This window comes from Musca domestica, unplaced genomic scaffold (genome assembly GCF_030504385.1).
Source record: "Musca domestica strain aabys unplaced genomic scaffold, Musca_domestica.polishedcontigs.V.1.1 90, whole genome shotgun sequence".
NCBI lineage: Eukaryota > Metazoa > Arthropoda > Insecta > Diptera > Muscidae > Musca > Musca domestica.
In genome coordinates, this window is record NW_026712436.1 from 2,086,984 (window position 1) to 2,103,364 (window position 16,381).

Below are 16,381 nucleotides of genomic sequence, written 5' to 3' on the forward strand. Positions count from 1 at the left end.
ATTAAAATGATTCCAGTGGCAGCTAATTATTTTGTTTACAAACGTACAAAAGCATTTAGGTGAGAATATTCGAAAAAAAGTTATTCGTAATGGCTCGAAACCCACAAGTGGCTATGGTTGGAGCACTCCAGCATTTAAATGTGAATAAATCTGTTGTGTCTCGTACCATAGCTCATTACCGTGATACTGGTAGCGTAGACCGACGCCAAGGAAGTGGACGGAAGAAAACAGCAACATCAGCAGAAATGGTTCGAAAAGAAAAGAAGCGACGTCATCGAAACCCGCATCGCGGTGGCCGAAAAATGGCTCGTGAGCTGAACATATCGCATTATTCCATTCGGCAAATATTGAAAAATGAGCTCGGAGTAAAGCCATTGAAATTCCAAAAAATGCAAGAACTTACACCACAACAGAAAGAAAATAGACTCAAAAGAGCTAAAGATTTGCTTCGCTTGGCCGAAAGTGGTGAACTGCCGAATTTGGTTGTCTCCGATTAGATAACATTCGTTGTCCAGCAGTTTGTAAACAAGGTCAGCTGAAAATGTGCATCTTCGGTTGGCCACCAGAACTCAAGCGCCGGCCATGATGATGGTGTGGACCTCCATAAAAGCCGATGGTCGCTCTCCGCTCGTATTAATCGACCGTGGCATTAGAATAAATGCTGAATATTATCGCGAATATTCTAATTTATTCTAAAAATTTGATGCTATTTCCGACATTTTTTGCTTTCATTCAATAAAACTTAAAAAAATAAGAATTATGGCGTTTGACTTTGTTTCAGTTTGTCTTATCTCACCCTGTATACTTTGAGGGATCCAACATGTATATTTCGAGGTGTTACAAACGGATTGACAAACTTTATATACCCTCCACATAATGGCGGAGGGTATAAAATACATTATTACACGAAATTCGAGTGCAGTTGAGATTATCCTTTAAAAATTGTTAGGTTTTGTCTTTCATTGCATATGGCAATTCAATAGCTCTTCGGATCTCCTACTCGAACAATTATAACAATTAAGTAACAGTTATCGGTGTAATCTAATGTGAATGATACACATTGATATTTAATTACACATTGAAACCATTTCAGGATAATTGTCTGAGAAATGGGCAATTCTAAGTGAGGGCGATGTTATTGAATTGTGAATTAACTAACACCACAGAAGTGTTTTTGGTTCTAAGGCCAAACCTTATTGTGGCCTTTTAAATATAACATTAATTAATGCCCACAAATATTTTAAATAGGGTTTTACAATATTTAGATTCATTAAGAATGCTCTTAAAATGTTTGATAATGAAAATATCATAAATCCGAATTAATCCTCTTTAGGGGTCCTTGGAAAGATATTAAACGATATACCCAATTTTGGACCCCAACGATTCTATAAGTAATACCTATGTCTCTGTACGAGTTGCTATGACCAATATAAAAATTTCAAAATTCAGCCCAACATATTTGGAAATCGGTCCATAAAAATTGGCCTTACTGTACCAACACCTCAAAATCTTGGACCTCAAATTAAACCTATAATAATTACAAACATTATGTGCACTAATTATGTCCTTCAAGGTAAACATTTGTAAAAATTCTCTCGATTATTTATTGTGATTTTTTGTGTGCGTTTTTTCCACGGACATGAAGCCCTGAAAATAGCTTGCAGACCACACACTTAATTAAATCACGTACGTGCCACGTACGACAAATTCTGTGACATGTGTTACGCCACTGAAATTGTCTGACAATATTCGGTGATAGCTCAAAGCTTAACGAACTTTTAACCACATCACATCAGCACTGCAGCGTTTTATTGTTGAGCATTATTGTTGTTGCTGTTGTTTTCAGAAACCAAATCTGCACGAATTCGTTATTACACCTACCATGGCCTCTGTGTTAAAAGTCATCTGTACCCACAATCCAAACACGGCATTGGTGTAGGAGTTTTTAAGATTAATTAATATAAAGCAGTCGGGGAAGAAGCAAAGTGGATGGGATGACTGTATGGAAACCTGCACCGAAATTTGGAGAACGTGCAAATGCAAAGATCAGGCAAATGCATTGTAAATCAAAAGATTATAAAAATTAATAGTGATGTTTTCCAGAGATCAAATATAAAACATTCAAATTCTTCCTGAAATCCCGTAAATGCTAACAAAAAACAATTAAAAAAGCAGTAGGTTCGGCCGGGCCGAACTTTGAATACCCTCCACCATTTAAAACGAATTTGAAAATTTTCGAAGAATATAACATTCGCCAACAATTCTGTTAACATTTTAAAAATACCGAATATAGCCGTTATGTTTGGGCCTGTACGACGTGCACCTACATAGGCATTGTTTGTCACAAGCCATTACCATATTCAAATTCGAAACTTGAAATACACGGTGAATAATGTAGCCAAAATCATCAAAATACAGTACATAGGGAGGTACCGTTATATAGGAGTTATACGAAGACCTGGACCTGCATTGACAATTTTCTGTCACAGGCTGTAGCTTCCATTACGAACTTCAAATACCACATCTCAAACAATTTCGTTGAGTATTGTACCTAAAATCGTCAAAATACCGAAAATAATGAGGTACTGATATATGAGGCCTATAGAAAGACCTGGATCTGCATAGACAATTTTCTGTCACAGACTGTAGTTCCCATTACGAACTCTAAATACATAATTTGAAACAATTCCGGTGAATAATGTCGCTAAAATCATCAAAATACCGAATATCGGGAGGTACCTGCCTACTGGCAAAATAAACATGTGTGCAAAATTTTAGCCTTCTATCTCAATTCGTTCGAAAGATAGCGTAATTACAACAGACAGACGGACAGACAGACAGACACACAAGAATATATATACTTTGTTGGTCTGGCATGAGTATTTCGAAGAGTTACAAACGGAATGACAAAGTTAATATACCCTCCATAGTATGGTGGAGGGTATAAAAACGACGCGGCCGAACTTTGAATACGCTCCACCATTTGGAAAGAATTTGAAAATTTTCAAAACAAAAATTTTCAAACAGAAAATAAAACAATTGGTAAATAAAAAATTGAATTCTTTATAAACTGTGGTAAAATCTTAAAAATACCGTATATTGGGAGTTACCGTTATTTTGGGGTCTTTACGAATAAGTGGACCTGCAATTTTCTGTCACAGGCTGTAGTACCCATTACGAAGTGCAAATATGAAATTCTAACAATTCCGGTGATTAATGTAGCTAAAATCAGCAAAATACCGGTTGTAGAGAGGTACCGATGTTAAGGGGCTATACATACATATAATTATATACATATAATTGTCTATGCCTGGACCTGCATAGACAATTCTCTGTCAAACACTGTAGTACCTATTAGGAAATGGAAGGAATATGAAACAATTCCGGTGAATAATTTCGCTAATATCATCAAAATACGGAATATAGGGAGGTACCGTTATATGGGGGGCTATACCTAAACATGGACTTACAGAGTGAGATAAAAAAACTGCAACAAAGTAAGACCCCATAACTTTTACATTTTTTTTTTTAATTTTATTGAATGCAGAAAATGTCGGAAATAACATCAAATTGTCGAATAAGTTTAGATTTGTTCGAATTGGTCACCATTGGCACGAATTATCGCCTTCAAACGGCCAATGAAACCGTCACACGCTGCCCAAATGTTGCTTTGCGGTATTTTGGCTCATTCCCGGCGAAGCGCTTTCTTGAGATGATCGACACTTTAGTATTTCTTAGTGCCAACCTTGCTTTCAAAAATACTCCAGACACAATAGTCCAACGGATTGGTATCCGGAGATTTTGGTGGCCATTGTGCGCTGGAAATGAAGCGAGGAACCTAATTTTGTAATCATTCTTGGGTGGCGCGTGCTTTGTGCGATAGTGCTGAGTCCTGTTGAAATATCCAAGGTCTGTGGCCAAAATGTGTGCGTGCCCAAGGCTTTAACACACCCTCCAGAATATTTTGGCGATATTATTAGGAATTTATTCTGACGCCACGGTCGATTAATACGAGCGGAGAGCGAACATCGGTTGTTATGGCGGCCCACACCATCACCATGGCAGACGCTTGAGTTCTGGTGGCCAACCGAAGGCGCACATTTTCAGCTGTCCTTTTTGGCAATTAAACACGATCATTTTGTTTGTTTACAAACTGCTGAACAACGAATGTTTTCTCATCGGAGATGGAGAAAATCAAATTTGGCAGTTCATCACTTTCTGCCAAGCGAAGCAACTCTTTAGCTCTTTTGAATCTATTTTCTTTCTGTTGCAATGTAAGTTCTTGCACTTTTTGGAATTTCAATGTCCGAATGGTATGTTGCGATATGTTCAGCTCACCAGCCATTTTTCGGGTTTCGATCAAGTCCCTTTTTTACTTTTCAAACCACGCGGGGTAAGCTCATTTTTCAATGTTTGCCGAATGGAATATTGCGATAAGTTCAGATCACGAGCCATTTTTCGGCCACTTCGACGCGGGTTTCGATCAAGTCGCTCCTTTACTTTTCGAACCATTTCTGCTGATGTTGCTGTTTTCTTCCGTCCACTTCCTTGACGTCGGGCTACACTACCAGTATCGCGGTAACGAGCGATTTTACGAGACACAAAAGATTTATTCGCATTTAAATGCTGGAGTGCTCTAACGATAGCCACTTATGGTTTTCTATCCAAATATAAATAAATCACACTATAACGCGAAAATTCCATCACGAATAACTTTTTTCTGGAAAATTCTTACCAAAATGCTTTTGTACGCTTGTAAACAATATAATGAGCTGTCACAGAAATAATTTTAACAGCTGTCGGACGAGTGGCTCAGAAATGACAGCAGTCTGAAGTTCGTTGCAGTAAAACTCCCACTGGTTATGTATTTTGTAAAATATGAATAATTTAAACAAGGCCAAAAAAACGTTTCCATATTTTTCCCAAAATAAGCAGAAATGTCATTTTATTCCAACCTCATAAACAAACAATATGTTTTATATCAACATTTTTCATATAGCTAATAAAATGAGAACAATACCCAAATTGCATACAAGAAGAACAACACAAATGAAAATCTTCGCTGTAACAACATCATAACGAACCACTTAGGAAAATTGAAATATGCTCTGCACCAAAGAAAAAAACAGAAAAATAAAATATTTGTCTAATTTCCATAAAATAACAAATTTAACTGTTGTATTTTCCGTTGGGACTGAAATTCATAAAGAAAATACCTGCATACTACCTCTTGCATAAGCTGTGGGTGTATGGTTTGTCCGACGGCTAAATAAACATAAATATGTTGACAAATATTTTCTATAGTATGGATGTGCTCAGTTGGAAATGACTTTAATGGATGTGGTAAGGTACCTCAACCAAAACAATTAAGCAAAGGCTATAACTAGGAGGGGCCGACCATTTGATACCATACGACACTATAATATGCGGTAAAGTTTCTACATATCTGAAGCCCTTATGACTAGAAAAAAGATTTCTCTAAGGAAAACATCCATATCTACTAATATTAAGTATTAATATTGTTAATTAAAAACAAATTTTTGGACCTAATGACTCCTGCTTTCGCAAACATCATAGAAACAAAATTTGGAACCAAAATTTGCCAAAAAATACAATATCTAAAAAAAGCATCGGTATATGACTAATTGGATAGAAAAAAATTTTACATTCAGGATTTAGCGATTTCGCTAAATTATTTATTTTTTCTTCACACAAAATTGTGGTCCATTTCACAAGCTAAATATTATACGATGGCCATCCAAAATACTACGCTTCAGCGTTGTCCTAAACTCTAGCCTCATAACAAATTCCATGTCTATTGATTCTTAGTTGAAAAATGTAAGCCGACTGCAAATCTAATTTTTTTTTGTCAATTTTAAGCGTTAAATATTTTGTGAGCATATTCCAAAACTATAGGCTTCTACTTTGATCCTAACCCTATCCCCGGGCTAAGTTTCGTGAAAATCGGACGATAATTGAGACCTGATTATAATGCCCAACACATCTATATATATAAATGTAAGTTGTGTTAGTTACTACGCTTATAACTTAAGAACCGCTGGACTGATTTTAACGATTCACACAAATTCGGAGTTGTCTCCTCTCCGAAAAGGATAATATCCAAAAAAATCGCGTAAAAATGCGATATATTAACATTTTCATTCTGACTTTTCAAATGTACAATAGTAATGTTTTATTTTGCATGATTTTTTTTCCATTTTGACTTACTTTTTTCTAATGTACATTTGTAGTGTTTTTTATATATTTTTTTTTTTTTGAATTCGAATATTAATATCAATTTATTTAATTGACTTGGTTTCTTGAGATCTTAAATTGATGGCGGGTTACATGGAAGTGTAGTACCGAATTATGTGGTGGCGAAACGGAATAGATGATATCGATATAATTTAACGCGGTCACACCAAAATAAAGATAATTATTAATTAAAAGATAATTACTTTTTCAAAATCGCTAAAAATCACGAAAAAGAGATCTCATTGCAAAAATTCTCAAATCGGGAAAAAATCCAAGAAATTTTCAGTGGAATCGAATTTTAAAATAATGGTAAGGGTCTTTAAACATTTGCTGTAATACATCAGCGAACAAGTTGACGATTTTTTCAATTTGTCATTCTTCTTTTGTCATTTTTTTTTCCAATTTGTATTATCGTATTGAATTCAGGGGATTTTTTGTGAACAAAATAAAGAATAATTTTTACCCATATACAATTTTTCACCAAAAAAAATTAAAGAAGTGCGAAATAGGATGTTAACTGACATCTACCTTTCAACTACAGGGCCGACATCGTGGTTTAGATGGAAGATGCGAACACATTTAAAAAAACAAAAATGACAGAAAAAACCTAATGGAGCTCATTTTAAAGCGTGAACCTAATTCTTTCATGTGACAATAATCCGTCCAATGAGAGCTCAAAATGCAAAATTCTTTGGGAGTACAGCAGTAAAATACCAAATATAAAGGGTAGAAAATAGTAGAGCGAATGAGACTTTTAGTAAGAAAAGGATTTCTATCCTTCCAGAAATTCTTAACAAACATTCAAGATACCTTAAATCACTTTTGCAGATCATGATATCGCACGATAAGGGTACATCCCGATTTCATATTTATATAACCATCATATGATTTGAGCTATTTTTGAGGTCTGGGGCACTTTTTTCATTGTTTGGCCCTTATTTGGCATCTTTGTCTCTAAGGGGTTAGGGAACTATCATAAAGATAATTGCCACATGGGAATTTATTTAAGTAAAGTCCTCACATTGGAGTATCCTCAAGTCCACTTTCACATATAATGTGTGGTCAAAAAAAAATTTTGTATTCTATTGAATTTGTAACTCCCAAGAGAATATTGGTTGGAAACGTAGTTTTTTTGATATACGTCTATATGAAATAAATTGTGGAAACATGAACAAGTTACAAGTATATGAAAATAGCACGGGACCGAATATTTGTTGAATCGTCATTGAATTATACTACGATGAAAAATATGGTGTATAAAACTATTTTTACTCATTTTTAATCACGCGAAATTTTTTTCAGTTTGCTATATTTTTGATTTTGTCTCTATTTGTCATATTGGATAATAAGGGGTAGAAGAATGTTTTCAATGTAGGTCGATGTCTCGGAGTAGTGCCCATATAAAGGTACCTCCTGGTTTTACCATATTTCAAAGGATTTGGCTAAAAATGTGTATTTGGGGGGTGAAAATCTTACACAAAAATTTGAACAAATTTTAGAATTTTTTCCATATAATAGTACCCCCTCAAGTCCACCTTTTGGCGGACAAACAGACCGACATGGTTAGGGGGACTTATAAGATCTTTAATGGACAATCTGTGATGCTAATGGCTTTAAAAAAGTAATTAACTTTGGCTATTCTTAATTCATTCAGCTCTCAATTATGAGGTGTACAAAATACAGCAAATTCCAAATTATTGCTCATTTGACTGCAAAATTTTGCTACGATTTTTACTATACTAAAAATTAATTTGATCCCTTACATGGGGATAAGATTGATATATACTTTTTAATAGGTTAGTATAGCACATCCACACCTTTGAAGCCCACGGTTTAAATATTTAAAACACTTTTAATCGACCAGTACGCGAACACTTATATCAGTCATATCTGAGAATAATTGTGTTTTGACAAATATGCATAATAAACAAAAACTACGGGCCGGCAACGCGGACCGGGCCAGCTAGTGTGTTATAAATACAATATTGTAAGTCAAAATGAAACCAGTAAGGGAGGTCAAAAGTCGGGCGGAGCCAACATACTACATGAAACCCTACACCACTATGCGTATTTTGTAGAGATCATACCAATACTATGAACCTTATTTGAATGGGTATCATGGTATTAGAGTAGTCACAATTTGGAAAGTATATATTCAACAAATTTGAAGAAGGGTTTTGTACTTTTAGTACAGAGGTATTTCTGAGCTCCACAATGATACCAAATATCATTCTTGTGGAGTGGCTATTAAGCATGTGAGGATATATAATAATATAATAATAGGAAAGCTAGGCTGGCACTAAAAAATACAACTAAAAATCACCGCAAGCAAGCCTTCGCCGGGAAATACGGCAGAGCTACATTCGGGCAGCGTGTGACGGTTTCATTGGACGTTTGAAGGCCATAATTCGTGTCAAGGGTGACTTATTCGAACAAATCTACACTTATTCTATAATTTGATGCTATTTCCGACATTTTTTGCTTTCATTCAATAAAATTAAAACAAAACACAAGTAAAAAAGCTGTATACCCTCCACCATTTGGAAGGAATTTGGCACTTTATAAAAAATAAAATCAGTTAAAAATGCTGTTAAAATCTTATAAATACCGAATCTAGCTGTTATATTAGGGTCTATACAATGACATGAACCGATGACAATATTCAAATGCGAAACTTAAAAAAATCGGTTAAAATGTCGATAAAATCAAAATACCGAATATCGGAAGGTACCGTTATATGAGGGTTATACGAAGACGTGGACCTGCATAGAGAATTTTCTGTCACACGCTGTAGCATACATTATGAACTTCAAATAACACATCTCAAACAATTTCGGTGGGTATTGTACCTAAAATCGTCAAAATACCGAATATAGGAAGGTACTGATATATGGGGCCTTTACGAAGACCTGGACCTGAATAGAAAATTTCATGTCACAGACTGAAGTTCACATAACGAACTCTAAATACGTAATTTGAAACAATTCTGGTGAATAATGACGCTAAAATCATGAAAATACCGAATATTGGGAAGCACCGTTATATAGGGGCTATACCAAGACAGGACCTGCACTAAAAATTTTCTGTCTTAGAGACATCGAACCTCATATACCAAATTTGAAACAATTTCGGTGAATAATGTCGCTAAAATCATCAAAACACCTCATATCGGGAGGTGCCGTTATATGGGGGCTATACGAAGACGTGGACTTGCACAGACAATTTTCTGTCTTAGGATGTAGTATCCATTTCGAACTTCAAATACCAAATTTGAAACAATTCTGGTGAATAATGTCGCTAAAATCATCAAAATACCGAATATTCGGTATATGGGGGCTATACCAATATTCGGTATATGGGGGCTATACCAAAACGTGGACTCACATGGCCCATTTTCAGTACCAAAAGTCCTGCAGACATAACATACATTTGAGAAAATTTTTTTTAATCTACTTCAATTCGTTCGGAAGCTAGAGTGATTTCCACAGTCGGACAGACGAATAGACGGACAGACGTACGGACATCGCTAAATCGACATAGAATTTTATCCTGATCAAGAATATATATACTTTGTGGGGTCTAAAATGTGTATTTCGGAAAAACGAACTTAATATACCCTCCATACTATGGTGGAGGGTATAAAAATGTGAAAATTATGGTGTTTGACTTTGTTGCAATTTTTTATCTCACCCTGTATGGGGGGTACCCAAAACGGGTAACTATATAGACAACTTTATATTACAACGATCTATTGCGAGTCTAAAATGCCAAACTTAAAAGAAAACGTGGAAAAATGTGACAAAAATCATCAAAATACCGAATATCGGGAGTTATATGGAGGCTATACCAAAACGTGGACCGCTACATCTCTTTTTCAAAATCAATCATCCTGGATACAATAAAAAATGTTCCGCCAAATTTTGAAGCTATACGTCAAATAATGTGGGCTGTATCGTTATTTCGACACACGGACATCGTTAAATCGGCTTAGAATTTTATACTGATCATGAATATATATGCTTTATGGGGTCTACAACGAATATTTAGCGATGTTACAAACGGAATGACAAAGTTAATATACCCTCCTTTTCAAGGTAGAAGGTATAATAAGAGAATTTTTGCAGCGCTAATGTCAAAATTGATTATTTTCAAAATTTTGATTTTTGTCATGGTTTCGGACCACTGTGCAGTGTGTTGTAGGTTATAAAATGGTGTGTAGCAAAACTTAAAGTTGTTCAACATTGCCATTGACGAAAACTTGCCAAAATTTCCATTCTTGTTTCGATTACCACTTGGCTGATTCCCAACCATTGTAAACTCGTTGTGCATTTCGACAACAATCCAATTATTCGATGGTGGCTTTTAAGTTTTCTTATTTGCTTCGAGTTTTTTTTTTCGTAGGTTCTGCTGTATGCAACGGAAGTTTCATCTACGCTTTTGTAGAATGTGTTTTTTATTTTTGCTTTTAACTGCATGTTTACTTGAATGTTGTTGTTTTACGAACTGCCTTTGGTATGAAAACACACAAACACACACCTAAAGGCAAATAAAGTCTAATTTATGAATGTTGTTGTTCGTGTTAAATTCGCAGCTTGTTTCTCCCCCAAGAGCTATTTAACAATATATTAACGCTAAACTGTGAATATGCTTGAAACCAGTTAGATAAAGTGTGGATGTTTTTTTCTTTTTTTTTCTATGCATATGCGGAGCATATTTACATGCATGCATATTAAATTTGTTTGATTTTTAAAAAAAAGAAGAAAAAATTGACAATTTGAGATTTTAAGTTGAATTTGACATAGCATTTATAGGGTCTCATTATACCCTCCAACACTATGTGTTGGGGTATTATCAGTTTGATTGGGCCAAAAATTATGTAACACCTCGAAATATTGGTTTCCCACATAGAAAAGTATATATGGATCTTCCTAGCTCGCCGAGCTGAGTCGATCTAGCTATGTATGTCCGTCTGTAGGTCTGTTCATGTTAATTTGTAATCACTCTACAGGTCGCAATTATGGCCCCATCTTCACGAAATTCAGAATGGAGGTGGGGCTAGGGCCTGAATAGAAGCCTATTGCTTGTGGAGATGATCGCATAATATTTAGGGATTGAAATGGACCAAAAACTGAAAATTTTCCTGATTTTGCAGTTGCTCTACAGGTCGCAATTATAGACCAATCGATGCGGAAGTGCATGGGGCTAGAGCTTAAGGCTGGGCAGAAGTGGGTGAAATAGACCATACATTTTGTGAATTAAGAATGCCCTCTTGGCATAAAAGTATAAAATCTAAACAAGTTAAGAAGCAGTAAAAAAGCACGCCGGACCGAACTTTGAATACCCTCCACCATTTGGAACCAATTTTTTCCGAATACAGCCGTTATATTAGGGGCCAATACGACGTGGATATATATAGGCATTGTTTGTCATAAGTCATTATTCAAATTCGAAACTTGGAATAAACGGCGAATAATGTAGCTGAAACCATCAAAATATCGTATGTAGGTAGGTACGTTATATCGAAGCTATACGAAGACATGGATCTGAATAGACAATTTTCTGTCACAGGCTGTAGCATCCATTACGAACTTCATATACAATATCTCAAACTATTTCGGTGAGTATTGTTCATAAAATCCTCAAAATACCGAATATAGGGAGGTACTCATATATGGGGCTTATACGAAGAACTGGACCTGCATAAATAATTTTCTGTCACAGACTGAAGTTCCCATTACGAACTCTAAATATGTAATTTGAAACTACTCCGGTGTATAATGACGCTTATATCATTAAAATACCGAATATTGGAAGGTACCGTTATATGGGGGCTATACGAAGACGTGGACCTGCACAGACAATTTTCCGTCTTAGGATGTAGTATCCATTACGAACTTCAAATACCAAATTTGAAAGAATTCTGGTGAATAATGTCGCTCAAATCATCAAAATAAAGCATATCCGAAGGTACCGTTATATGGGAGCTAAATGAAAACGAGGACCTACATGGTCCATTTACGAACTTAATCTGCCTATTCGTAAAATAAACATGTGTGCAAAATTTTAGCCTTCTATCTCAATTCATTCGAAAGACAGCGTGATTACAACCGACAGGCGGACAGACAGACAGACAGACAGACGGACATCGCTAAATCGACTTAGAATTATCTCTCTATCCCCACGAAAATTTTTACAAAGGTAGGGTTAGGATCAGAACGGCTAGGCATTTTTTTTTCAAAGATGTCCGCAATATATTTAGGGGTTGAGATAGTCCAACAAGTAAAAATGTTAATAATTTTTCAGCCGTTATAAAGGTCACAAATAGAAACCAAAGGACACGAAATCTCGCATGAAGTTAGAGTTTAGGACAGCGGGTAGAATGGATCACTACTTTTGTGTGCAAAAATACCAACATTACTAACATTACATACTGGCGATATCCGAAATACACAAAAGGCGAACTTCTGGCTATATATAGCCATATATCGTATACAAGCAAATCATATAGATGAGTCTAAATTCGAGATAAAAAGGGCCATCTTGCTTTTGGAGATGAACGCAAATGTCTAAATTTCGAGATACAGTGGGGCCTCTTGCTTTTGGAGATGTTCGGAAAATATTTAGGAGTTCAAATGAACCAAAAAAAAATTTCCTGATCACACAATTGAAACCAATCGACACGCCTGAGAAAAGAGCATTTTGGATGATCATTAGATTATATTTAGCTGTAAAATGGCCACAACAACTAACAGCACAACGGAGTGCGTAAATATTGGGCAAATGTCCCTGGTCAAAATGCTAAGTGTAATATCTAGGCAGTGCTTCGTGACATAATTTCAACAGCGAAATCTTCAAAAATGGATTTGGACATAACATATTGTAGTGTTGTAGAGTATCACATGGTCTCCCCCGCACGGGTATAGCCTTTGCTTACTTCTTTTTACATTGTAAAGAGTTTCTGGGCCACTCAACAATTTTTCTTTAAAAAGTTGAACATTGAAATGGGAAGTTTTGGAACACAATCTAATATTTGCCCATAATAATAGTGTTTTTCATTTTCTTAGTTAGGTTCAGTTCTTCACACCTAAATATACCTAATTTCTTTGCAATTTTTCTAATTACTTGTAAAATCTTGGGATTTCTAGCCTTCCGTTAAGTTATTATGCAACATTTTTGGCACAGGCAAATTTTATCGGTTTGATCTCATTTGGTGTATATTTAAACTAATTTTCCTTTGAATTGTTTACTACAATTTTCATCATAACTTGATACTACCAAAAAACGTTTTGGTAGGCGTACAACGTGGGCTATGTTCACTTTTCCTTATGAAAAGCCTAATTGTGTGTGTTTTGGGAAAATATCATACACTAAATAAATAGCCACTAATAATAAAACAATCAAAAAACAAATCGTTTATTCTCTTGAATAAAATCGAAAACAATATTATGCCTACGCGTAGTTATTTATAATAATATTGAAATTACATGTTGCCATTGTAAGGAGGACACATTCAATATGTTTTTATAACCTACGCACACTGTGGGCATAATGTATCTGTTCATACAGAATATAAGGAAATAAGATCATAGTTACTTTACCAGCTCTTTATAGAATAAATTTATATGACGATTTAAGAATGTCCGTCTAAGGGATGAAGGGATTATCCGACTACATCCAAACTTGGTACATCGTACTATTATTATCAAACTTTAAAGGAGTTTGAAGATGGATATATCGGTTCACTCCTTCCGGTACCTCCCCCACAAGAGAACAACATTTTCACAGAAAATGTGTACTAGAACAAGAAAATTTTATTTTAACTTTCCCAAACTTTCCTAATACTAAGGTCAGGTGCGAAAATTGACAATATTGGCCCATTTCCTCTTCCCTCGGAAAGGATCAACACTTTGAATAATTATAACTCTAATTAAATGTTAAATAAATGTTCAGCTGTATTATCTTAGCTCATTATTTTCACACAAACAAGATATGGTATGAAGATGAAATATATATGGGTCCACTTCTTCTGATACCTCCCACACAATTTTGAGTAATTTTATCTCTCATGAAATGCGAAATAAGCATCCAATTCTCTTCAAATTTCACATCCCAATATTTTTATTAACCAAAGATCTGGTGTGAAGATGACAAATGTCGACCTACCCATTCTCGTACCTTCCCCAAATTTTGAATAATTATATCTGTCATAAAATGCGAAATCGGATGCATGATTCATTCTAAGCTTCATACTTATACTAAAAGAAAATCTGGTATGAAGATAATATATATCGGTCCACCCCTTCTGATACCTCCCCAAAAAATAGTCAATTTTCAGTATTTTGTATATCTTATAACTTGCGAACAAGTCAGCGATGCCTTTCAAACTTTGCATTTCTAAATATCTCTCTCGACCAAAGATCTGGTGTGAATATGGAAAAATGTGAATACGGAAAAAAATAGACTCAAAAGAGCTAAAGAGTTGCTTATCTTGGCCGAAAGTGGTGAACTGCCGAATTTGGTTTTCTCCGACAGCTGAAAATGTGCATCTTTGGTTGGCCATCAGAACTCAAGAGCCGGCCATGGTGTGGTAACACCCGATGGTCGCTCTCCGCTTGTATTAGTCGACCGTGGCATCAGAATAAATGCTGAATATTATCGCGAAAATATTCTGGAGGGTGTATTAAAGCCACACAAAAGGGCACGCAAACATTTTGTTTCCAGACCTTGGACATTCCAACAGGACTCAGCACCATCGCACTCAGTACGCGCTACCCAAGAATGGTTACAAAACGAGGTTCCTCGCTTCATTTCCAGCGCACAATGACCACCAAAGTCTTAGGATACCAATCCGTTGGACTATTGTGGCTGGAGTCTTTTGGAAGGCAAGGTTGGCACTAAAAAATACCAAAGTGTCAATCACCTTAAGCAAGCGCTTCGCCGGGATTGGGCCTAAATACCACAGAGCAATATTCGGGCAGCGTGTGACGGTTTCATTGGCCGTATGAAGGCCATAATTCGTGTCATAGGTAACCAATTCGAACAAATCTAAACTTATTCTAAAATTTGATGCTATTTCCGACATGTTTTGCTTTTATTCAATAAAATTTAAAAAAATGTTAAAATTATGGCGTTTGACTAGTTGATCTATTTTTATCTCACCCTGTACATTGTTGATTTTTTGCCTTCTTCTTAAACAACTTCAATGATACTATCCGATTTTCCTAAGTTAATATGTGGAAATAGGCTGTCAATTACAAAAAATAAATAAATTTTTCAGTGCTTTTGAAATTAAATACTAACATTAATGTTAACAAAATTTCAAATTTGTGCAAACTTTGAAAACGAATGCGCTTTCAGCGATATTAATTGAAATCATTTTTTCATATAATAATACGTGGCACGTTTCTCATATTTTAGAATAACCTATAACAACATTTATTTCTTTGTCTACCAAATATGTAAAATTTTGTCTATACAAAAAAAAAAAAAAGTTCGGTAAGGTCGACATCAGAATGATTAATACAAAAAATTAGAGCTATAAACACGGAGCATGATATTAATATCCCATTAACACATAGCAGCAGAAAACAAGTAAAGAAGCATTAAGTTCGGCCGGGTCGAACTTTTAATACCCTCCACCATTGGGTAAATAAGACATTTTTATATAAAAGAAATTCAACTCTGAATATATAGACAACTTCAAGGATTATATATTGCCAGTCTTAAATGCCAAATTTGAAAAAAAAATCAAGGTGAAGGGTATAAAAATGCAGCAATGTTGGCCAAGATCGAATTTCATACATGCTTCACAAAAGGGAGATTTGCTTCATTCAGCTGGATTTATATCCCTTAATACAGTCTTTCTGAAATATATAAATTTCATGCCTAAGATAAGGTTTAAATCAGGTTCAAAACTGGTAAATAATGGCCCACTTCATCCAGTAATTCCCTACAAAGGGTCCACATTTTGAATAAAATAAACTTTCATAAAATATCCCAATGTCTTTGCAAACTTCAAACTGTTTATCAAAACACGTATACCTAAAAAACGTACGCCAAGTGTCACAAAACATTCAGCACCCCACGCAATTTCGTGTTCGACATAAATGCTTTACATTAAAATCTT